Source organism: Cetorhinus maximus, chromosome 7 (assembly GCF_964194155.1).
Source record: "Cetorhinus maximus chromosome 7, sCetMax3.hap1.1, whole genome shotgun sequence".
Classification (NCBI taxonomy): Eukaryota; Metazoa; Chordata; class Chondrichthyes; order Lamniformes; family Cetorhinidae; genus Cetorhinus; species Cetorhinus maximus.
The window spans coordinates 2,238,905-2,264,723 of record NC_135885.1 but is presented as its reverse complement, the minus strand read 5'-3'; the positions used below and the strand labels follow the sequence as shown (position 1 = coordinate 2,264,723).

Here is a 25,819-nt window from a genome sequence, read left to right as displayed (position 1 = left end):
AACACTGGGGTACAGTACTGGTGGAGACAGGGCTGTCACTGTACAACACTGGGGTACAGTACTGGTGGGGACGGGTCTGTCACTGTATAACACTGGGGTACAGTATTGGTGGGGACGGGTCTGTCACTGTATAACACTGGGGTACCGTACTGGTGGGGACAGGTCTGTCACTGTATAACACTGGGTTACAGTACTGGTGGGGACAGGTCTGTCACTGTATAACACTGGGTTACAGTACTGGTGGGGACAGGTCTGTCACTGTATAACACTGGGTTACAGAACTGGTGGGGACAGGTCTATCACTGTATAACACTGGGTTACAGTACTGGTGGGGACAGGTCTGTCACTGTATAACACTGGGTTACAGTACTGGCGGGGACAGGTCTGTCACTGTATAACACTGGGGTACAGTACTGGTGGGGACGGGTCTGTCACTGTAGAACACTGGGGTACAGTACTGGTGGGGATGGGTCTGTCACTGTATAACACTGGGTTACAGTACTGGTGGGGACGGGTCTGTCACTGTATAACACTGGGGTACAGTACTGGTGGGGTCGGGTCTGTCATTGTATGACACTGGGGCACAGTACTGGTGGGGACGGGTCTGTCACTGTATAACACTGGGGCACAGGTCTGTCACTGTATAACACTGGGGTACTGCACTGGTGGGGACGGGTCTGTCACTGTATAACACTGGGGTACAGTACTGGTGGGGACGGGTCTGTCACTGTATAACACTGGGGCACAGGTCTGTCACTGTATAACACTGGGGTACAGCACTGATGGGGACGGGTCTGTCACTGTATAACACTGGGTTACAGTACTGGTGGGGACAGGGCTGTCACTGTATAACACTGGGGTACAGTACTGGTGGGGACAGGGCTGTCACTGTATAACACTGGGGTACAGTACTGGTGGGGACAGGTCTGTCACTGTATAACACTGGGGTACAGTATTGGTGGGGACGGGTCTGTCACTGTATAACACTGGGGTACCGTACTGGTGGGAACAGGTCTATCACTGTATAACACTGGGTTACAGTGCTGGTGGGGACAGGTCTGTCACTGTATAACACTGGGTTACAGTACTGGTGGGGACAGGTCTGTCACTGTATAACACTGGGTTACAGTACTGGTGGGGACAGGTCTCTAACTGTATAACACTGGGTTACAGTACTGGTGGGGACAGGTCTGTCACTGTATAACACTGGGGTACAGTACTGGTGGGGACGGGTCTGTCACTGTATAACACTGGGGTACCGTACTGTTGGGGACAGGTCTGTCACTGTATAACACTGGGGTACCGTACTGGTGGGGACAGGTCTGTCACTATATAACACTGGGTTACAGTACTGGTGGGGACAGGTCTCTAACTGTATAACACTGGGTTACAGTACTGGTGGGGACAGATCTGTCACTGTATAACACTGGGGTACAGTACTGGTGGGGACGGGTCTGTCACTGTATAACACTGGGGTACCGTACTGTTGGGGACGGGTCTGTCACTGTATAACACTGGGGTACCGTACTGGTGGGGACGGGTCTGTCACTGTATAACACTGGGGTACCGTACTGGTGGGGACGGGTCTGTCACTGTATAACACTGGTACAGTACTGGTGGGGACAGGTCTGTCACTGTATATCACTGGGGTACAGTACTGGTGAGGACGGGTCTGTCACTGTATATCACTGGGGTACAGTACTGGTGAGGACGGGTCTGTCACTGTATAACACTGGGGTACAGTACTGGTGGGGACAGGTCTGTCACTGTATAACACTGGGGTACCGTACTGGTGTGGACAGGTCTGTCACTGTATAACACTGGGGTACAGTACTGGTGGGGACGGGTCTGTCACTGTATAACACTGGGGTACAGTACTGGTGGGGACGGGTCTGTCACTGTATAACACTGGGGTACAGTACTGGTGAGGACGGGTCTGTCACTGTATATCACTGGGGTACAGTACTGGTGAGGACGGGTCTGTCACTGTATAACACTGGGGTACAGTACTGGTGGGGACGGGTCTGTCACTGTATAACACTGGGGTACAGTACTGGTGGGGTCGGGTCTGTCATTGTATAACACTGGGGCACAGTACTGGTGGGGACGGGTCTGTCACTGTATAACACTGGGGCACAGGTCTGTCACTGTATAACACTGGGGTACAGCACTGGTGGGGACGGGTCTGTCACTGTATAACACTGGGGTACAGTACTGGTGGGGACGCGTCTGTCACTGCATAACACTGGGGCACCGTACTGTTGGGGACGGGTCTGTCACTGTATAGCACTGGGGTACTGTACTGGTGGGGACAGGTCTGTCACTGTATAACACTGGGTTACAGTACTGGTGGGGACAGATCTGTCACTGTATAACACTGGGGTACTGTACTGGTGGGGACAGGTCTGTCACTGTATAACACTGGGGTACAGTACTGGTGGGGACAGGTCTGTCACTGTATAACACTGGGGTACAGTACTGGTGGGGATGGGTCTGTCACTGTATAACACTGGGGTACAGTACTGGTGGGAACAGGTCTGTCACTGTATAACACTGGGTTACAGTACTGGTGGGGACGCGTCTGTCACTGCTTAACACTGGGGTACGGCACTGTTGAGGACGGGTCTGTCACTGTATAACACTGGGGTACCGTACTGGTGGGGACGCGTCTGTCACTGTATAACATTGGGGCACAGTACTGGTGGGGACGCGTTTGTCACTGCTTAACACTGGGGTACCGTACTGTTGAGGACGGGTCTGTCACTGTATAACACTGGGGTACTGTACTGAAACGTGCATGTCTATCTTGGAAAAGGGTAGTTTGTAGCCATGAATTGGAGAGCTTTTGATATTGGGTTGTGTAGACCTTTTCATGGCCTCAGGTTGGAATGATTTCACGCAGGTGGAAGAGGGAGTCGGTATAACATTATATCAGTGTGCCTGCTGACTATTTGCTCACTCACTGACTCCGCCTTCTGCAGGCAACTGTTGTCTTTTGGGAAATGATTGAACAGTTTGTGTAGCTGATAGCACATCAGTGTCAGGTAGCATGGAATAAATTCAAACTGCGATGGGCAAATTGTTTTTATTATTGCCTTTTGTTTCCAAGCAACCAGATTGCGTTCGGAAATCCCAAACTTAAATAGCTCCTTGGGAATAGTGCCCCGAATCTCACATGAGGGCTGATGTTATTGCATCTTTCAGTCAAAACTCCTGTTTGTCCAGACCTGTTCTACAGTGTGTCATTTGTAACTTGCCACATGTAAACTGTTAGCTGTGTGTCAGTGAGTAAACATTCTTGTCTCTGAGTCAGAAGACTGCTGGTTCATGTTCTACTCCAGAGACTTGAGCGCAGAATCCAGGCTGACACTCCCAGTGCAGCACTCAGGGCTCCGTGTCACTGTCAAAGGTATCTTCATTGGATAAGATGTTAAGCCCTCTCAGATGTAAAATAATCATAAAATCATAGAACAGTTACAGCACACAATGAGGTTATTCAGCCCAACGTGTCCGTGCCCGCTCTCTGCAAGACCAACTGACCTAGAGCCACTCCTATATTTTTTTCCTCTAGCCCTGCTCTTCAGATAATTATCCAATTTCCTTTTAAAAGCTGTGATTAACCTGCCTCAACTCCCTCAGGCAGTGCATTCCAGATCCTAACCACTCACTGTGTAAAGAAAGATTTTCCTTATGTCACCTCTGGATCTTTTGCTAATCACTTTTTAAAATCTGTGCCCTATGGTTCTTGATCCTTTTGCCAATTTGAACAGTTTCTCACTATTACTCTGTCCAGACCCCTCATGATTTTGAAAACCTCTATCAAATCCCCTCCCAGTCTTCCCTAAGCAGAACAATCTCAGCTTCTCCAATCTAAGAAACATAACTGAAGTCCCTCATCGCTGGAACCATTCTTGTGAATCTTTTCTATAGTCTCTTCAACACCTTCACATCCTTCCTAAAGTGCGGTGCCCAGAACTGGACGCAATACTCCAGCTGAGGCTGAACCAGTGTTTTATAAATATTCACTGTAATCTCCTTGTTTTTGTACCCTGTGCCTCCATTTATAAAGCCCAGGATACTGTATGCTTTATTAACCGCTTTCTCAACCTGTCCTACCACCTTCAATGATTTGTGCATTTTTACCCCCAGGATCCCTCTGCTCCTGTTCCCCCATTAGAGTTGTTTCCTTTATTTTATATTGCTTCGTTCTTCCTACTAAATTACATCACTCCACACACTCTGCATTAAGTTACACCTGACACATGTCCCACCCATTCTAGCAGCTTGTCTGTGTCCTCTTGAAGTCTATCACTATCCTCCCTGCAGTTCGCAATATTTCCAATTTTTGTGTAATTTGCAAATTTGAATTTGTGCCCTGTATACCCAAGTCTAGGTCATTGATATAGATCAGGAAAAGCAGTTGTTCTATTACCAACCCCTTGGGAATTCAGTGGTTCAAGAAGGTGGCTCGCTACCACCTTCTCGAGGGCAATTAGGGATAGGCAATAAATGCTGGCCCAGCCAGCAATACCACATAACTGAAGTTCCTCAGCCCTGGAACCATTCTTGTACACAAATCTCTGCTAACTTCCCTTAATTAATCCGCACTTGTCCAAGTGACTGTTAATTTTGTTCCAGATTATTGTTTCTAAAAGCTTCCCATCACCGCAGTTAAACTGACTGGTCTGCTGGGCTCATCTTTACACGCATTATAAAACGAGAGTGTAACATTTGCAATTCTCCAGTGCCGTGACATCATCCCTGAGTCTAAGGAGGGTTGGAAAATTATGGCCAGTGTCTCCGCAATTTCCACTCTCACGTCCGTCTGTGACCTCGGATACATCTAGGCCCCAGTGACTCCGTAACTTTAAGTACAGAGTGCCTTTCTAATACCTCTTTATCAACTTTTTGCCCATCCAGTTTTTCAGTCACCTCCCCTTTCACCATATCCTGCAGCCATTTTCAAAAACAGTGGGGAGTTCCTCCTAGTATCCTGATTAATATTTATCCCCCATCACTAAAACCAGATTATTTGATCATGATCACATTGTGGGATCTCTCTGTGGCTGCTGCATTTCATACATTACCTTAGTCATTGCACTTCAAATAGGCCGTTCAGCCACAGTGCGGAACTGACCTTTTCCCAGTTTCTCCCTATGTTCCTCTTGGTTTAACAGGAAATTATGACTAAGGGTTAACCCTTCCTATTCCTCATGGTGCCATAGAGAATCAATTAAAATGCCAAGTGGATTTGAACTAACTATTCTAAAAGCACAAAAAGACAGGACAGGGTAGAAGCAGATTAGTTTCCAGTAATTGGGCAGTCAGGATCGAGTGATTGTAGATACAAGATGAAATGTAAGAGATTTAGAACAGAGAGCAGGTGAAACCTCTTCACACAGAGCATTGTGACTAGTGGAATTCTGTTCCAGGTTAGTGACAGAAACTGTGTCAATGTTCAAAAGAATGATCAGGATGTTTGCTCGCATGGACAGTGAATACCAACATGGACTAGTTGGGCCTAATGGCCTGTCTCCAGGTTGTAACCTCTGTGTGTTTTCTGCATATTTCAGTTGCTTTTGCTTCTGGTGCTGATCGGCTGAAAGATTTTGAGAGGCTGTAATCCTGGCTATTGATTGAGTCTAGACCTCCCTCCTTGTTAGCACAATGTGAGCAGTGGAACAATGAAGAGGAATAGGAAGATTGTGGGTCCCCTCCAGACAGGCTGGACGGATGGTCACTCGTGGTGTGCAGCAGTGTGTTTAACCTACTCCATTAAGCCATCTCCCATGTGCTGTTAGTTTGTAACCAGACGTTTGAAGCTTGCTGGGTGCTGGTTTGATAGGAGCAGGGCTGCAATGAGAGGGAACTTTCTGCTCTCCCTCTTAATCACTTTGACCAGCTTGGTTCAGGTGGCTGTTGAACATCCCAGGAGAAGGGAATTGGCCAGGCACATTTGACAGCATCCAACTCCTCCACACACAGATTCTCCTTGCTCCTGTGGCATCTTACTGTGCACAAAATGGTTGCTGCATTTACCGTTGTAACTTCTGATGTTTTTGAGAGATGTGAGCAGGTACTGCAGGACCCACCATGTTGTTGGGAGGGGGTTGCCTGCCATACCTGAACCACGGGGTTAGTCCCATGGTGAGGAGCGGGCCCCTGAATGCCAGTTTCAGGATGTTTGTTCCCAGTTGGCCACTGCCTGAGGAGCTGTGTGTGCTGTGATCAGTGTTCTTGGGCAGGGGCTGCAGCAGGCTGTCACCAGCCCCCCCCAACCCCAACAGGTAAGCTTGAAATGTTCATACTATTGTGGGGCTAGAAACAGGAGGAGGAGTGGCTGCTCCAGTTCCATATTAAAACTGTAGGTCACCATTTGACCTCCCTCATCCCACTCTCCTCCCCTTTAAAACTGTTATTAACCATTCAACACTTCCTGTTTTCTCCCCCCTCCACCACACATTAAAACCCTGAGTTGCTACTCGCCACTCCACCTGCCTCCCCCATTTCCCTTGCTGCCCCCACCTGCCTCAACACTCCCCCATTTCCGTTACTCCCTCCCTGCTGCCCCCCTCCCCACTGCTACCCCATCTCTTCCTGTTTCCCCCTGCTCCCCCCCATGACCTCCACCTCGCCTCACTCCTCTCTGTTCCTGATACTTCTCCGCCCCCACCACTCTCCTCCACTGAAGAAACCTCAAAGTTACAATCCCAGAGTCATACAGCATGGAATTAAAATGCTTCCCTCCACTCATCTCCCTGAACAGTTGTCTTCATAGAAAACATTCGGCCTGTGCAAAAACCATCAAAGGCGGTGGCTCTTGCTAACTTAATAAGTCAAATTCCACTGTTATTATGTGGGATAATAAGATTGTTACTGGCACTTGGGGATTGTATATGGTAATTCCCTCTGTTCCTCTATAAAACTGCATAGCAATAACCTTGAGGATCATGTCCATTGATGTAATTATTTATCCCGGTGTCTGCCTATCCCTCTCACCCCCCCGACCACATTCCCACTTGGATACTTATCCACATTATCATAGAATAATACACCACAAGGAGGTCATTCGGCTGCTTGTGTCTGTTCTGACTCTTTGAAAGAGCTAACTGATTAATCCCACTCTCCCTGCTCTTTCCCTGTATCCCTGCAAACGTTTCCTCTTTAGGTATTTACCCCCTTCTATTTTGAAAGTTCCTATTGAATCTGCTTCCACCAGCCTTTCAGGCAGTGTCTTCCAGATCACAACAACTCACTATGTAAAAATAAATTCTTTTGCCAATTATCTTAAATCTGTGTCCCTCTGGCTACTGGCTCTCCTGCCACTGGGAACAGTTTTTCTTTATTTACTTTATCAAAACCCTTCATGATTTTGAACACCTCTATTAAATCTCCCCTTCTCTGCTCTGAGGAGAACAATCCCAGCTTCTGCAGTAATAAAAATAGAAAATGCTGGAAAAACTCAGCAGGTCTGGCAGCATCTGTGGAGAGAGAAATGGAGTTAACATTTCGAGTCCACATGACTCTTCTTCAGAGCTTCTGCAGTCTCTCCACATTACCTGAAGTCCCTCATCCCTGGTCCTGTCCTAATAAATCCCCTCGGCACCCTCTCCAAGACCTGGACATCCTTATTGATGTGTGGCGCCTGGCATTAGACACAATTCTCCAGTCGTTTTTCAACCAAATGAGTTGCTATCAGTGAGCTGCCAGTTAGGACAATGTTTGGATGATGAACACCCAATGAATCCCAGAACCTCTGCAACTTAACAGTAGCCCAGCCACTGGAGAAACTGTGAGCAGTCATTGCGGACACCATTCCTGACCTGTGCCCAAGGGAACTGACACGTGTTGTGTTACCTTAGCTTCTATGAAAGGGTCCAATAGGGTAGACATTTGTAGGGGGGAAACAAAACTAGAGACAATCAATATAAGATAGTCAGTCACTAATAAATCCAATAGGGAATTCAGGAGAAACTTCTTTACTCAGAGTGGTGAGAATGTGGAGTCTAAGTACTTGCATAGACCATTTGGGCTGAATAGCCTGATTCAATGTTTTAAATTCTATGAAACCTGTTCTCGTAATTTAACCCTTCGGTGAATTTCTGCTGCACTTCCTCCAAGGCCAATATCCCCTTGAGATGTGATGTCCAGAACTGAACAGTTACTCCAGCGGGGTGGCCTGACCAAGGCTCTGGACATCTGAGCCATGGCGGACACTATAACAACCAGGCCAATGTAATGCAGAACAGAGTGAAGCCTTTTTATTCAGACCAAGGTGTCTCCTGAGATTGATGGTTTGAATTCCCCATGATATTGTGATTGCATCTTACCGGAGGAAATGCCAATTGGTAGCAGATGCCTCTGTGTTTAATTTAAGGTTGTCAGTGGCTGCTTCACTTACTGGAGTACTTTGAGTGGCTTTACAATGTGCTGAGCTTGGAGCTTGTGCTGGTAATTCATTTACTCCACATCTATCATGCTGACTATGTGGGGGAGGATGGGTGCAGCTTTCTCTTAAATGTGTTTCAGTGGGTATGTGTAATGGATCTGGATGCATGTACAGACTGCTGATTAGACCGAGAAAATTATGAGGCGAGTTGGATGACTCCATTAAAGCTTTAACCCCGTGCCCCCTATCAGTGGCGTTCCAAATGGACTCGCAGTAACTTGTCCTGACTTAATTTCTTCAGCCTGAATTCAGGTTCAATTGTCCCACTTGCCCTCCACTGCTGCAGGAGTTGGAGTACAGGGCCCACACACTCCAGTCCCCTATCTCTCCTGCTGGAGTGCAGTGTCCACTCACTCCAGTTCCCTATCTTTCCTGCTGAAGTACAGGGTCCACACACTCCAGTTCCCTATCTCTCCTGCTGGAGTACAGGGCCCACACACTCCAGTTCCCTCTCTCTCCTGCTGGAGTACAGGGCCCACACACTCCAGTTCCCTATCTCTCCTGCTGGAGTAGTGTCCACACACTATAGTTCCCTATCTCTCCTGCTGGAGTGCAATGTCCACACACTCCAGTTCCCTATCTCTCCTGCTGGAGTAGTGTCCACACACTCCAGTTCCCTATCTCTCCTGCTGGAGTACAGGGCCCACACACTCCAGTTCCCTATCTCTCCTGCTGGAGTAGTGTCCACACACTCCAGTTCCCTATCTCCTGCTGGAGTAGTGTCCACACACTCCAGTTCCCTATCTCTCCTGCTGGAGTACAGGGCCCACACACTCCAGTTCCCTATCTCTCCTGCTGGAGTAGTGTCCACACACTCCAGTTCCCTATCTCTCCTGCTGGAGTACTGTCCATACACTCCAGTTCCCTATCTCTCCTGCTGGAGTGCAGTGTCCACACACTCCAGTTCCCTATCTCTCCTGCTGGAGTGCAATGTCCACACACTCCAGTTCCCTATCTCTCCTGCTGGACTAGTGTCCACACACTCCAGTTCCCTATCTCTCCTGCTGGAGTAGTGTCCACACACTCCAGTTCCCTATCTCTCCTGCTGGAGTAGTGTCCACACACTCCAGTTCCCTATCTCTCCTGCTGGAGTACAGGGCCCACACACTCCAGTTCCCTATCTCTCCTGCTGGAGTAGTGTCCACACACTCCAGTTCCCTATCTCTCCTGCTGGAGTGCAGTGTCCACACACTCCAGTTCCCTATCTCTCCTGCTGGAGTACAAGGCCCACACACTCCAGTTCCCTATCTCTCCTGCTGGAGTAGTGTCCACACACTATAGTTCCCTATCTCTCCTGCTGGAGTACAATGTCCACACACTCCAGTTCCCTATCTCTCCTGCTGGAGTAGTGTCCACACACTCCAGTTCCCTATCTCTCCTGCTGGAGTACAAGGCCCACACACTCCAGTTCCCTATCTCTCCTGCTGGAGTACAAGGCCCACACACTCCAGTTCCCTATCTCTCCTGCTGGAGTACAAGACCCACACACTATAGTTCCGCTCCTCTCCTGCTGTGTCCACACACTCCACTTCCTCCTCTGCATCAAATGGTTATTTCACCTGGTTCCACAAAGACAAGTAGGAAGGTTTCAAATTCAGGGCTATCAGTCCTCTCGGGCAACTATTTTTTTTCTCTGTCCAGCCACCCTAGCTCCGAAACCTCCTATGCCCAGATTGCTTTGATGTCCTTTTTTTCACAGCAACTCCATCTCCGCCTGCAGCATGAGGCCTGATCTGTCTCTCTACTGCAAACATTGAGCATTCCCTTCAACGTGGCAGCAATTTGCATATTCACCCTGATGAAAAAATCTTCCTCAGATGGTGGTATTCTTTATCCTGCCTAATTTTTAGATAGACAACATCAATCTGCATTTTTATAGCACCATTAATATAATAAAACATCCCTAAGTGCTTCACCGGAGTATAAAGGACAAAATTTAACACCGAGCCATGTAAAGAGATAGCAGGTGACCAAAACTTGGTCAAAGAGCAAGTTTGAAGGAGTAACTTAAAAGAGAAACGATGTTTAGGAAGGGAACTTTCAGAGCTTAGGGCCCAGGCAGCTGAAGGTACGGCCACAATGAACATGAGGGATGTGCTGAATTGTAGGAGAAATCTTGGTGAGTTGTAAGGCTGGAGGAAGTTCCAGAGATGGAGAATGGGGCGAGGCCACGGAGAGATATGAAAACAAGGATGAGAATTTTAAATTCAGGCTTTGCTGGACTGAGAGCTAATGTATTTGAGCAGACGCGAAGGCGATGGATGAACAAGAATTGATGTGAGTTCGGAAACGGACAGGAAAGTTTTGATGAGCTGAAGTTTATGGAGGGTGCAAGAGGGGAATTGGACAGAAGAGTATTGACATAGTTGAATTTCGAGGTAACAAAGGCATAACAATAGATGAACTGAGATAGAGGTGGAGACAGGCAGTGTCACGGAGGTAGATATTGATGATTTTGGTGCTGGAACAGATAGAGGGTCAGAAGCTCATCTCAGGGTCAAATTGGTTGCCGAGGTTGTGAACGGTCTGGTTTAGCTTCAGATAGTTGCCAGCGAGAGGGATGGAATTGGTGGCTGGGGAACAGAGTTTGTGGAAGGGACAATGGCTGCAGTCTTCCCAGTCGTTAATTAGAGAGAATTTCTGTTCATCCAGTACTGGATGGTTGGACAAGCAGTGTGACAAAATCAGACAAAGTGCAGGGGTTGAGACAGGTATGATGAGGTGGAGTTGGATATCGTCATTGTACCTGTGGGAGCTGATATACTTTCGGATGATGTCGCTGAGACGCTGCATGTAAAGAGAAATAGGAGGGGGGCGCGAGGATAGATCTCTGGGGAACACCAGAGGTAATGGTGAGGGAATGGGAAGAGAGATCATTGTAGGCCATTCTCTGGCTACAATTGGCTAGATAGGAATGGAACCAGGCGAGGCATACCCATTCAGCTGGACAACAGTAGAAGGGTGTTAGAGGAGGGTGGTGTGGTCAACTGTGTCAACAGCTGCAGAAAGGACGGAATACTGCACCAGTCACATAGGATGTTAGTTGTGACTTTGTCCTGTAGCAGGAGCAGAAATCTGATTGAAGGGATTCATTGTGGGGAAAAATGGGCACAGATTTGGAAGGTGACAATACATTCATGCCGAAAGAACTCCTAGATTTGCAATTGCAAAACTAAGTTAAAAATTGCATTTCTGTTGCACCTTTCACAACTTCTTTCCAGCCACTGAAATACTTTTAAAGTGCAGTCACTGTTGTAATGTACTCACTGCGGATGTAGTTGCACAAGTAGCTGTGACACTGCATTTGTACTCATCAAGGCCCTAAAATTCGCATCAAGTGAACTGTTTGAGCAGTAGCTGTTTCATGACCTGTTGAATTAAAAGGTTTAATTAAAGGGATAAGTCATGGCAAGAGAACTCAAAGCCATGGTGTGCTCCTCGTGCTCCATGTGGGAAGCCGGGAACATTTCCAGTGCCTGGGACCAGCATGTGTGCAGGAAGTGTGTCCAGCTGCAGCTCCTGGAAGCTCGGGTTTCAGAGCTGGAACGGCAGCTGGGGACACTGTGGAGCATCCGCGAGTCTGAGAGCATCGTGGGTAGCACGTTTAAAGAGGTGGTCACACTGCAGCTGAAGGGACTTGAGGAAGGAAGGGAATGGGTGACCACCAGGCAGTCCAAGAGAAACAGGCAGGTAGTTCAGGAGTCCTCTGGGGTCCCGCTCGCAAATCGGTATTCCATTTTGGAGGATGATGAGGGCGCTGGTTCCTTCAGGGAGTGCCGACAGAGCCAAGCTTCTGGCGCCATAAGCAGCCTGTCTGTACAGGAGGGGAGGAAGGGAGGAAGAGTAATAGTAATAGGGGATTCTATAGTCAGGGGAACAGATAGGCGCTACTGTGGCCGTCAATGTGACTCCAGGATGGTATGTTGCCTCCCTGGTGCCAGGGTACAGGATGTCACTGAACAGCTGCAGGGCATCCTGAAGGGGGAGGGTGATTAGGCAGAGGTCATGGTACATGTTGGTACCAACGACATAGGTAGAAAGAGGGATGAGGTCTTGCATCAAGAATTCAGGGAGTTAGGCAGTAGACTGAAAAGCAGGACCTCTCGGGTTGTAATCTCTGGATTACTGCCAGTGTCACGTGCTAGCGAGCTCAGAAATAGGAAGATGGCACAGAGGAATACATGGCTTAAGAGTTGATGCAGGAGGGAGTGTTTTAGATTCTTGGATCACTGGGATCGTTTCTGGGGAAGGTGGGACCTGTACAAGCGGGACGGTCTACATCTGAACCAGAGGAGGACTAATATCCTTGCGGGCAGGTTTGCTAGTGCTGCTGGGAGGAGTTTAAACTAATTCGGCAGGGGGAGGGGACACAGAATGTTAGCAGAATAGGGACATGTCATAGTACAGTAAAACAATCAGGTCAGAGGGAGTACAGCTGCATTATGTTTCAAGGGAGTAAGGCAAGTCTGGATGGCCTGTACTTTAATGCCAGGATTATTACAGGTAAAACGGATGAGTTAAGGGTGAGGATTGACACGTGGAATTGTGATATAGTAGCCATCACTGAGACATGGTTGAGGGAGGGGCAGGATTGGCAGCTCAACATTCCGGGATATGGAATCTTCAGGCGAGACAGGGGAGGGGTAAAAGAGGAGGAGGCGTTGTATTATTAGTTAAGAGTCAGTTACTGCAGTAAGGAGAGATGATATCTTGGAGGGGGCATCGAATGAAGCTTTGTGGATAGGGCTTAGGAATAAAAAAGGGGCAGCCACATTATTAGGTGTTTATTATAGACCCCCAGATAGTCAGCGGGAAATTGAGGAGCAAATATGTGCACAATTTGCAGAGGTGTGTAAAATCAATAACAATAGGGTAATTATATTAGGTGATTTCAACTTTCCCAACATTAATTGGGATAGACAAAGTGTCAAGGGCTTGGATGGAGTGGATTTCTTGAAATGTGTGCAGGAGAAATTTTTAGGTTAATGTATAGAGGGTCCAACAAGGGACGGTGCATTGCTGGACCTAATTCTGGGGAATGAAGCTGGACAGGTGGCTGAGGTGGTGGTGGGCGAGCATTTTAGTGACAGCGACCACATCATGGTACAGTTTAAGTTTGTTATGGACAAAGAAACAGACAAGTTGCAGAAAAATGTTTTGGAATGGGGGAGAGTGGATTTTAGTAAAATAAGGCAGGATCTGGCCAAGGTAGACAGGGAACAGCTACTGGTGGGGAAATCTACAGAGGAACAGTGTAGGCTGTTCAAAAAGGAAATGGGGAGGGTACAGACTCAACATGTTCCCTCTAGGGTGATAGGAAGGAGTAACAAGCCCAGAGAACCATGGATGACCAGAGATATTCAGGATACGATGAGAAGGATAAGAGAGGCTTTTAGCAGGTAATAGGGGAGCAAATCAGCGGAGGCATTAGTGGAGTACAGAAAGTGCAGGGTGGAGCTTAAGAAAGCAATTAGGAGAGCAAAGAGGGGATATGAGAAAGCTCTGGCTGGTAAAAGTAGGGAAAATCCCAAGATATTCTATAAGTATATAAATGGGAAGAGGATAACCAGGGAAAGAGCAAGGCCCATTAGGGACCAAGGGGGCAATCTATGGGTGGATCCAGAGGACATTGCTAGAGTGTTGAATGAATACTTCACACCCGTCTTCACCCAAGAGAATGAGGATGAAGGTATGGAACTCAGGGAGAGAGACTGCGAGGTTCTTGAGCAAATTAATATAGGGAGTGACAAGGTATTGGAGGTGTTGGCAGGCTTAAAAGTGGACAAATCACCAGGTCCGGATGATTTGTGTCCCAGACTGCTGAGGGAGGCAAGGGAGGAGATCACAGGGGCTCTGACCCAAATTTTTAATTCCTCTCTGGCCACGGGGGAGGTGCCAAAGGACTGGAGAGCAGCTAATGTGGTTGCGCTATTTAAGAAGGGTTGTAGAGATAAGCCAGGGAACGACAGACCAGTGAGTCTCACGTCAGTGGTTGGGAAACTATTGGAGAAATTTCTGAAGGATAGTATCTATCTCCACTTGGAGAGGCAAGGTTTGATCAGGTATAGTCAGCATGGCTTTGTCAGAGGGAGGTCATGCCTAACAAATTTGATTGAATTTTTTGAGGAGGTGACCAGGTGTGTTGATGAGAGTAGTGCAGTTGACGCAGTTTATATGGATTTCAGCAAAGCCTTTGACAAAGTCTCACATGGGAGACTTATAAAGAAGGCAAATGCACATGGGATACAGGGTAATTTGATAAGATGGATTCAAAATTGGCTTAGTTGTAGAAGACAGAGGGTGATGTCAGAAGGCTGCTTTAGTGACTGGAAGCCAGTGTCCAGTGGCGTACCACAGGGATCTGTGCTGGGTCCCCTATTATTTGTAATTTATATAAATGACATAGATGACTATGTTAGGGGTAGGGTTAGTAAGTTTGCGGATGACACAAAGATTGGCCGGGTGGCTAACAGTGAGGTTTAGTGTCTTGGGCTACAGGAAAATATAGACGGGATGGTCAAATGGGCAGATAAGTGGCAGATGGAATTTAACCCTGAAAAGTGTGAGGTGATACACTTTGGAAGGAGTAATCTGACAAGGAAGTATTCAATGAATGGCATGGCACTAGGAAGTTCTGAGGAACAAAGGGACCTTGGTGTGTGTGTCCATAGATCTCTGAAGGCGGAGGGGCATGTTAGTGGGACAGTGAAAAAAGCATATGGGACACTTGCCTTTATCAATCGAGGCATAGATTACAAAAGTAGGGAGGTTATATTGGAGTTGTATAGAACCTTGGTGAGGCCACAACTGGAGTACTGTGTGCAGTTCTGGTCGCCACATTATAGGAAAGATATGATTGCACTGGAGGGGGTGCAGAGGAGATTCACCAGGATGTTGCCTGGGATGAAACATTTAAGTTATGAAGAGAGGCTAGGTAGACTTGGGTTGTTTCTGTTGGAGCAGAGAAGACTGAGCGGCGACCTGATCGAGGTGTACAAGATTATGAGGGACATGGACAGGGTGGATAGGGAACAGCTGTTCCCCTTAGTTGAAGGGTCAGTCACGAGGGGACACAAGTTCAAGGTGAGGGGCAGGAGGTTTAGGGGGGATGTGAGGAAAAAACCTTTTTACCCAGAGGGTGGTGAAGGTCTGGAATGCACTGCCTGGGAAGGTAGTGGAGGCGGGTTGCCTCACATCCTTGAAAAAGTACTTGGATGAGCATGTGGCACGTTATAACATTCAAGGCAATGGGCCAAGTGCTGATAAATGGGATTAGGTAGGTATGTCAGGTGTTTCTTCCGTGTCGGTGCAGAGTTGATGGGCCGAAGGGTCTTTTCTGCACTGTGTGATTCTGTGACTGTGAATATGAATGTTTGATGGGACAGTGTAGAGGGAGCTTTACTCTGTATCTAACCCCGTGCTGTACCTGTCCTGGGAGCGTTTGATGGGGACAGTGTTGAGGGAGCTTTACTCTGTATCTAACCCTGTGCTGTACCTGTCCTGGGAATGTTTGATGGGGACGGTGTAGAGGGAGCTTTTACGCTATCCAACCCCGTGCTGTATCTGTCACAGAATCACAGAATTTTAACAAACAGAAGGAGGCCATTCGGCCCATCATGTTTGCACATGCTCTCCAAATGAGCATTATTACTGAGTGCCATTACCCTGTACCCCTGCACGTTGTTTCTTTTCAAATAATCATGTAATGCCCTCTTGAATGCTCCGATTGAACCTGCCTCCACCACACTTCCAGGCCGTGCATTCCAGACCCGAACCACTCGCTGTGTGAAAAAGTTTTTTCTCACGTCACATTTGCTTCTTTTGCAAATCACTTTAAATCTGTACCCTCTTGTTCTTGATCCATTTACGAGTGGGAACAGCTTCTCCCTATCTACTCTGTCCAGCCCCCTTGTGATTTTGAACATCTCTATCAAATCTCCTCTTAGCCACCTTCTCTCTAAGGACAACAGTCCCAACCTCTCCAATCTATCTTCGTAACTGAAGTTTCTCATCCCTGGAACTATTCTTGTGAACCTCTTCTGCACTCTCTCCAACGTGTTCATATCCTTCCTATAATATGGTGCCCAGAACTGTACACAATACTCCAGCTGAGATCTAACGAGTGTCTTATATAAATGAATTCCGCATAAATTCCCTGCCCTTGTACTCTCTGCCCCTATTAATAAAGCCCAGGATATTATATGCTTTATTAACTGCTCTCTCCACCTGTCCTGCCACCTTCAATGATCTATACACATATACCCCCAGGTCTTTCTGCTCCTGCACCCCCTTCAGAATTTCCCCCCTTATTTTATATTGTCTGTCCATGTTCTTCCTACCAAAATGGATCACCTCACACTTCTCCACATTGAACTTCATCTGCCACCTATCTGCCCACTCCACCAACTTCTCCATGTCCTCTTGAAGTTCCACACCGTCCTTCTCGCAGTTCACAACACTCCCAAGCTTTGTATCATACTCAAACATGCACACCAAGATCTAGATCATTAATATATATGAGGAAAAGCAAGGGTCCCAATACCGACCCCTGGGGAACTCCACCACAAACCTTCCTCCAACCTGAAAAATATCCATTGACCATTACTCTCTGCTTCCTATTTTTCAGCTAATTTTGTATCCATGTTGCTACTGTCCCTTTTATTCCATGAGCAATAACTTTTTTCACAAGTCTGTTGTGTGGCACTGTGTCAAATGTCTTTTGAAAGTCCATGTGCACCACATCAACAGCATTACCCTCATCGACCTTTTCTGTTACCTCTTCAAAAACTCTAGCAAATTAGTTAAACATGATTTCCTCTTTAGAAATCCATGCTGGCTCTTCCTTATCAACCCATATTTTTCCATGTGACTACTAATTCTATCCTGAATTATTGTTTCTAAAATCCTGCCCACCACTGAAGTTAAACTGACTGGTCTGTAATTGCTGGGCTTATCCTTACAACCTATTTTGAACAAGGGCATAATGTTTGCAATTCTCCAGTCCTCTGGCACCACCCCTGAGTCTAGGGAAGACTGAAAAATTATGGCCACTCTCACTTCCTTCAATATCCTTGGAAGCATCTCATCCGGTCCCTGTGCCTTGTCGACTTTAAGTACCAATAGTCTATTCAACACTTTCTCCTTGTCAAATTTGAACCTTTCTAGTGACAGAGCTTCCTCGTCTGTCACCATGGCCTGAGTAGCATCTAACTCCTTGGTAAAGACAGAGGCAAAGTAGTCATTTAACACCTCAGCCATGGCCCCTTCGTCCATGTGTAAATTCCCTTTTAGGCCCCTAATCGGCCCTACTCCTCCTTTTACCACCCTTTTACTATTTATATGCCTATAGAAGACTTTGGGATTCCCCTTTATGTTGGCTGCCAGTCTTTTCTCATAATCCCTCTTCGCTTCTCCAATATTCTCTAAGATTTGTTCCTCAACATCCTTCTCACTAGTTGCCGGTCTATAGACTACACTGAGCAATGTAATTGCACCCTTTTTGTTCCTTAGTTTGAGCCAAATTGATTCTGTCCTTGAACTCTCTGGGACATTCTCTTTCTCCAGCACTGCAATGCTCTCCTTAACCAATACCGCCACCCCGCCTTTCCTATCTTTTCTGAACACCTTGTACCTGGGAATATTTAACACCCGGTTCTGTCCTTCCTTGAGCCAGGTCTCTGTTATCGACACAACATCATATTTCCACATGGCAATCTGCGCCTGTAACTCCCCAATCTTATTCACTATACTCCGTGTATTCACACACATGCACAGTAACCCTGATTTAGAATTTGTTACTTTCTCCCTTACCCCGAATTCATCTATTATCTTACTATTCTCTATACTAGTGCTATCTGTCCCTCTCAGCATTTTGTGCACCTTGGTATTATTCTCTAATATTTTCTCTTGGTTCCCACACCCCTGCTGTGTTAGTTTAAAGTCCTCCCAACAGCACCAGCAAAAGCCCCATAAGGAACTCAGTCCCAGCTCTGTTCAAGTGCAACCCATCCGGCTTGTACAGGTGCCATCTCCCCCAGAGCCAGTCCCAGTGTCCCAGGAATCTAAAGCCCTCCCTCCTGCACCATCTTTCCAGCCATACATTCATCTGCTTTATCCTCCTATTTCTGTACTCACTGGCACATGGCACTGGGAGTAATCTGGAGATTATTACATTAAAGGTCCTGTTTGCTAGTTTTCTACCTAGCTCCCTAAATTCTGATTGCAGGACCACATCCCCCTTCCTACCTAAGTCATTGGTACCAATGTGGACCACGACCTCTGGCTGTTTACCCTCCCCCAGAAGAATGTCCTGCAGCTGCTCTGTGACATCCTTGACCCTGGTACCAGAGAGGCAACATCCCATCCTGGAGCCATGTCTACAGCCACAGAAACGCCTGTCTGCTCCCCGAACCAACGAATCCCCTATCACTATTGCTCACTCTTCTTCGTCCTCACCTGCACAGCCGAGCCACTCGTGGTAAAGGGCTCAAGTGCTAGATACACTGTAAAGCTCCCTCTACACTGTCCTCGCGTGTTTGATGGGGACAGTGTAGAGGGAGCTTTACTCTGTATCTAACCCCGTGCTGTACCTGCCCTGGGAGTGTTTGATGGTGTCGGTGTAGAGGGAGCTTTACTCTGTATCTAACCCCGTGCTGTACCTGCCCTGGTTTGTTTGATGCTGGCACTTGAGCCCTTTAGCAGAAAGTGTTCCCGCCCTTACCTTGGTGAGCAAAGTCTTGTGATCAGAGGGAGTGGACTTTTACACCAACCTGTGTGCTACCTGATGCAGGAAGTGCTGTAAATTGCTGCCATTTGGCTCGGTAATTGCACAGGTCAGGCATATATGGAGCTCCCTGATTAACTACGGGAACTTGTAAAGAATTTGCTGAGACACCGTGTTGCTTATCACTAATGCTGGGACTGTTTTCAAGGTCAGTCTGTTTCTTTTCCACACAGTGCTGTGTTACAGGAGACGTGATGTACGCACATAATTTAGTGAAATACTCAGCTGGATTGTAAACATCTGAAATGACAATGGCAGATTGTTAGTTCAGGTGGAATGAAGAATCTATTTCACTGAGTTACTATATATTCTCAGCATTTGGTTGTCTTTCTCAAGCTCCATTTTGTGGGATTTTGCAGTCAGATTCCAATTCCGGGGTGGCTTTTACTGACTGTTCCAGCTGAATGCTTGTGAGTTTGGTTTAATCTGCATAACAAAACCTGTGTAACATTCAGAATAAACCCCACCCAGGCACGGGGTCCTTCCCTCTGACCCTGGCCAGAATCTGCTGCCCCCGCCGGAGGCAAGTAAGGAGGCAGGAGGGCCTGAGAATTTGGTGGGTTGAATTGGGACCAATACTTGATGCCTTCCCATCTCCACCAGAAGTAAATTCGGGGTGGGTAGGCCCTTGGTCGACCTGCCCAACCCACCTCCGTTTGAGTCCCTCAAGTGGTCAGTTAACAACCAGTTAAGGGCCTCTTCCCGCCTCTGTTGGAATCTTCTCAGCTCCAGGCAGGCCTGTCGACATGCAGCCTGCATGTCTGGTAAAACTGTGCAGCCTGCATGACTGGTAAAACTGTGCAGGCTGCATGACTGGTAAAACTGTGCAGGCTGCATGACTGGTAAAACTGTGCAGGCTGCATGACTGGTAAAACTGTGCAGGCTGCATGACTGGTAAAACTGTGCAGGCTGCATGACTGGTAAAACTGTGCAGGCTGCATGACTGGTAAAACTGTGCAGGCTGCATGACTGGTAAAACTGTGCAGGCTGCATGACTGGTAAAACTGTGCAGCCTGCATGCCAGCTGGAGAGGGAGGGGGAACCCTCGATCTGCACTAACCTGTGTATGATTGAGGGCATGGACATGGGGCAGAGAGGTGGCCACTCACCGCTTCTCCCTGTCCTTGCCTCCAATCCCTATGGCCCCTCCACCCCTCCCACGACCCCCACCCCATTAGTACCCCCCACAAAAGCAGTTACCTTTATCCTGGGTTGCTTTGTGACCCTGGAGCTCCAGTGGTTGGGGGGAGGGGAGCGGTGTTATTCCGGTATCAGCAACGGCCTTCTCTGAGTGCAAGAGCTGCCGGCCTCTGATGGCCAGCAGCTCTTGGCAGGCAGTACGTCATCTTCTGGGGTCCTTAGTTGGGAGGAGAGCCTGCTGCTGTCCACTTAACCACCTGATGGGCAGAAGATTTGTTGACGACACAAAACTGGGTGGGGTTGTGAGGAGGATGCAAGGAGGCTTCAGGGTGATTTAGACAAGTTGTGTGTGGGGGCAAACACATGGCAGATGCAGTATAACGTGGATAAATGCCAAAGTTATACACTTCATTATGAAATGCGGAAAGGCAGAGTATTATTTAAATGGTGATATATTGGGAAATGTGGATGTACAAAGGGATCTGGGTGTCCTTGTACACCAGTTAATTAAAGTAAATAGGCAGGTGCAGCAAACAATTAGGAAGGCAAATGGTATGTTGGCCTTCATTGCGAGAGGATTTGAGTTCAGAAGTAGGGATGTCTTACTGCAGTTATACAGAGCCTTGGTGAGACCACACCTGGAGTATTGTGTGCAGTTTTGGTCTCCTTACCTAAGGAAGGATATACTTGCCATAGAGGGAGTGCTGTGAAGGTTCACTAGGCTGGCTGATATCAGGGATGGCAGGACTGGCGTATGAGGAGAGATTGATTCAACTGGGCCTGTATTCACTAGAGTTTAGAAGAATGAGGAAGGATTTGATTGAAACGTATAAAATTCTAACAGGGCTAGACAGACTGGGTGCAGGGAGGATGTTTCCCCTGGTTGGGGGGGTCTGGAACCAGGGGCCACAGTCTCAGGATACCGGGGAGGCCATTTAGGACTGAGATAAGGATAAATTTCTTCACTCAGAGGGTGGTGAACCAGTGGAATTCTCTACCACAGAGGCTGTGGAGGCCGGGTCACTGAGTAAATTCAAGACAAATTGATAAATTTTTGGGTATTAGGGGCATCAGGGGGTATGGAAAGAAAGCGGGAGTACGGCTTTGAAATAGAGGATTAGGCATGATCACATTGAATGGCGGAGCAGGCTCGAAGGGCCAAATGGCTACTCCTAGTTTCTATGATACTGGGGGCCACCCTCCTCAGAGTCAGTGTGGGTGTCTTGTCACCTTTTCAGTCAGTGCGTGAGACACCTGCCGAGATCAGAGATTCCACCCCCTGTGTTCTACTCTTCACTCTATCACTTAAAATCTCCTTAACTCTCCCAGCTCCCATTATAAACCTCTCTCTCTCTCTACACCAAATCCAATTTAAAATTTTCATCCTTGTGTACAAATCCTTCCATGTTCTTGTCCCTCCCTATCTCTGTAATCTCCTCCAGTGATGCAACTCTCAGAACTATCTGCGTTTCTCTAATTCCAGCCTCTTGAGTAGTCCCGATTTTAATTGTCCACCATTGGCGGCTGTGCCTTTGGCTGCCTGGGCTCTAGGCTCTGCAACTTCTTCCTTAAACCCCTGTACACCTCTCTATCTCTCTCTCTCCTCTTTTTAGATGTTTCTCAAAACTTACCTCTTTCACCAACTTTTGTCACAAATAATCCTTTTTGTCTATTTTGGTCCGATTGCACCTCTGTAGAGTGCCTTGGGACTTTTTTCTTCTACAGTCAAGGTGGTACATGAACATGACTTGATGTTGTATCTCTCTAAACAGCCTGTTGGCTGGAATCTTCCAGAGCCTGCTGTGCGATTGCTGTTGTCTGAGCTGCGTACTGTTTTGTGTTGTGCTGTTTTGCATCACACCTGTATTAGCTGTGTTCCTGAGCCAGTATCCTGTGGGCTATTTACATGTACAGCCCTCAAGGCACTAGCTCGTTCTGTAGGTTACAACATACCTGAGGAGGTTGAGAAGCTCCTGCTAGATTTTTTTGGTGATTATCTGATTTTGATGTCCTCTAGTTTTGCTTTTCCCCACAGCTGGAAACAATCTCTGTGTGTCTATCAAATCTTCTCATAATTTTGAAGATCTCTTTTCAAGAACAGGAGATCCAGCCTGATCCCGAGAGTCATAATTCCTCAGTTCTGTTATCATCCTTGTGAATCTATTTTGCACCCTCTCCAATACTTCTATATCTTTTTTTAATACAGCAACCAAAACTGTACAGAGCCCTCCAGGTGTGGTCTAATCAAGGTTCCATAAAAGTTTAACAGAACATCTCTGCTTTTCAATTCTATTCCAGTAGAAATGAGCTCCAGTGCTAGGTTTGCTTTTTCTTTATAGCCTTATTAACCTGTCTCGCTGCTTTTAGTGATTTGCCTTTGTAGCACCAGATCCTTCAAGGTGATTTGGGCTGACTTAGTGGGTAAATACATGACAAATGCAGTATAACGTGGATAAGTGTGAAGTTATCCACTTTGGTAGGAAAAACAGAATGACAGAGTATTATTTAAATGGTGATAGATTGGGAAATGTTGGTGTAAAAAGGGACCTGGGTGTCCTTGTACACCAGTCACTGAAAGCAAACATTCAGGTGCATCAAGCAGTTAAGAAGGCAAATAGTGTATTGGCCTTCATCACGAGAGGACCTGAGTACAGGAGCAAGGATGTCTTACTGCAGCTGTACAGGGCCTTGGTGAGACCACACCTGGAGTATTGTGTGCAGTTTTGGTTTCCTTACCTAAGAAAGAATACACCTGCCATAGAGGGAGTGCAGCGAAGGTTCACCAAACCTGGGATGGCAGGATTGTCGTATGAGGAGAGATTAGGCTGACTAGGCCAGTATTCACTGGAGTTTAGAAGCATGAGAGGGGATCACATTGAAACATATAAAATTCTGACAGGGCTGGGCAGGCTGGATACAGGGATGATGTTTCCTCTGGCTGGGGGGGTCTAGAACAAGGGGTCACAGTCTCAGGATACGGGGTAGACCATTTAGGACTGAGATGAGGAGAAACTTCTTCACTCAGAGGGTGGTGAACCTGTGGAATTCTCTACCACAGAGGCTGTGGGGGCCAAGTCACTGAATATATTTAAGAAGGAAATAGATTTATGAACTCTAAAGGCATCAAGGGGTTTGGGGAGAGAGCGGGAGTACGGCGTTGAGACAGAGGATCAGTCATGATCATATTGAATGGCGGAGCAGGCTCGAAGGGCCAAATGGCCTACTCCTGCTCCTATTTTCTATGTTTCTATGATCCTTTTGCTCCTGTACTCCATTTAGATTTTTATTTTCCAAGGTGTATGTAACCTCTTTATTGTTCTGACCAAAATGTAATACCTCACAAGTTGAAATTCTTTTATCAATTATCTGCTCATTCTGCAAGTTTAGTAATGTCTTCTTGTTGCCATCCTCCTCAATATTGACTATCCCCTAAATCTGGTGTCATCCACAAATTAGAAATTGTGTTTTTGTTTCCAAAGTCCAAACTGTTAAATGTAAATTGTGAATAGCAGTGATCCCAGCACTGATCCTTGTGGAATCCACTTCCCACCTTCTGCCTCTCTGAATAACTAACCTGTACTCCCACTGTCTGCTCTCTGCATTGAATCCAGCTAGCAGTTCATGCTGCCACTCTCCTCCCACACTGCATGCTTGGATCTTACTCATTATTTTATGGTCTACCTCAAATTACCCTGGAAAGGCAAAGTATCTCAAAAATTTCAACAACAGGTTAAGTTAGCCACTTTATGCTGCTGCTATGCAGTGACAACACGACTGGTATTTTCCACTAACAGGATACTGCTGTCAATACAAAGAGATGTACTGCTAATACACAATTGAGCAATGTTGTGTATGAGTTTCGGTGCTGGTGCGATGATAGGTGCGTAGGCCGTATGCCCCAGTGATTGCTGATTGAATCAAGGCTTGTTCATAATAAGCAGGGTACAGACCATACTCAACCAGCCCAAGCTTGCGAAACCCAAAATGTCTCCTGTTAGATGTGATTTCATGATTAGACAGGACTTGCTGAACAATCCTGAGTGCGCTAATAGCTACACTAGCGACCAATTGAAGATAATCAGTCGAGTTCATAGCGTGGTTCATTTACGCTTGCTAGAAGCAACATACATTCATACACAGGGACCAGTTCTCTGCAAACAAAAGGAATATGTTCAAGCCTTGTGCCTTTTTTGAATTGCCCAGGAGTTGGGGTGCCTATAGCTCCCAGTTGCTTTCTTCATGGCAATGCCTCAACCAAACAGAGTCAACTTGCCAATCAATCAGCACTCTTTTCTCCTGTAGTATAAATTGTTGTGAGTCTTTGAAATTTGATATTCTTGTGTTTGGCCTGATGAGTGTTGCCCAAGTTTTTCATCTTACTTTAATCTCTTTTTCAGCAATATTCTATTACATGGAACCTTGTCGAAGGCATTTTTGAAACCTAGCTATGTTACATCTGCAGTACTTCAGCTGAGGCCGAACCAGTGACTTATAAAGGTCTAGCAGAGTTTCTTTGCTTTGTGCTGATGTGTTTTTGACATGGTAACATTTTCAATGTTTCAGGAAAACTGGCAGAGTAGGCTGGAGTAGCGCAGGGGATATATTTTTGGTCTAGCAATATAGAGGCTTAAACTAATAATCCAGAAAGCATGAAATTCAAATCCCACCATGACCATTATAGAATCATAGAATGGTTAAAGCCTAAAAGGAGACCATTCAACCCATTGTGTCCATGCAGGCTCCCTACAAAAGCAAATCAGCTAGTCTTGTTCTCCCGCTTTTTCCTGTAGCCCTGTAAATTTTTTCTTTAGAAAATTCCTAATCCCCTTTTGAAAGCCATGATTAAATCTTCCTCCACCACACTCTCAGGCAATGCCTTCCAGTTCCTAACCATTCACTGTGTAAAAAAGTTTTACCTAATGTCATCTTTGGTTCTTTTGCCATTCACCTTAAATTGGCATCCTCTGCTTTTGACCCTCCCCCCAATGGGAACAGTTTCTCCCTATCCACTCTGTCCAGACCCCTCATGATTTTGAACACTTGCATCCAATCTCTTCTCAACCTTCTCTTTAAGAGAGTAGCCCCAGCTTCTCCAATCTATCCACATAACTGAAGTCCCTCATCCCATTGAATCATTCTCATAAGTCTTTAGTGCAGTGCCGCTAAAGCCTTTATATCCTCCCTAAAGTGTAGTGTCCAGACTTGGACACAATACTCCATCTGAGACTAAACTGATGTTTTTAAAAGGTCCACCATAACTCCCTTACTTTTATACTCCTGTCTGTATTTATAAAGCCCAGCATTCCAGATGTCTTTTTAACCACTTACCTCTTTGATGGTTTGTGCACATGCTGCATGCCCCAGGACACACTGTTCCTGCATCCCCTTTAGAATTATATCTCTTATCTAATGTTGTACCTCTTCATTCTTCCTAACAACATGGATCA

General features: G+C 46.7%; 1 protein-coding gene across 9 annotated transcripts in view; it reads left to right on the top strand.

Moving 5' to 3' along the window:
* The window catches only part of fhip1b (FHF complex subunit HOOK interacting protein 1B), a 118,716-nt gene that overhangs the window by 20,437 nt on the left and 72,460 nt on the right, over positions 1-25,819 (top strand). The window contains exon 1 of one of the 9 annotated variants that reach the window (XM_078544929.1): positions 5,673-5,756. The exons of 7 other annotated variants lie outside the window; for them this stretch is intronic. The gene's annotated coding sequence lies outside the window, so the exon portion shown is untranslated. Of the gene's footprint in view, positions 1-5,672; positions 5,757-19,294; positions 19,381-25,819 lie in introns of those variants that run through there. One more of the 9 variants, XM_078544931.1, reaches the window with a different exon arrangement.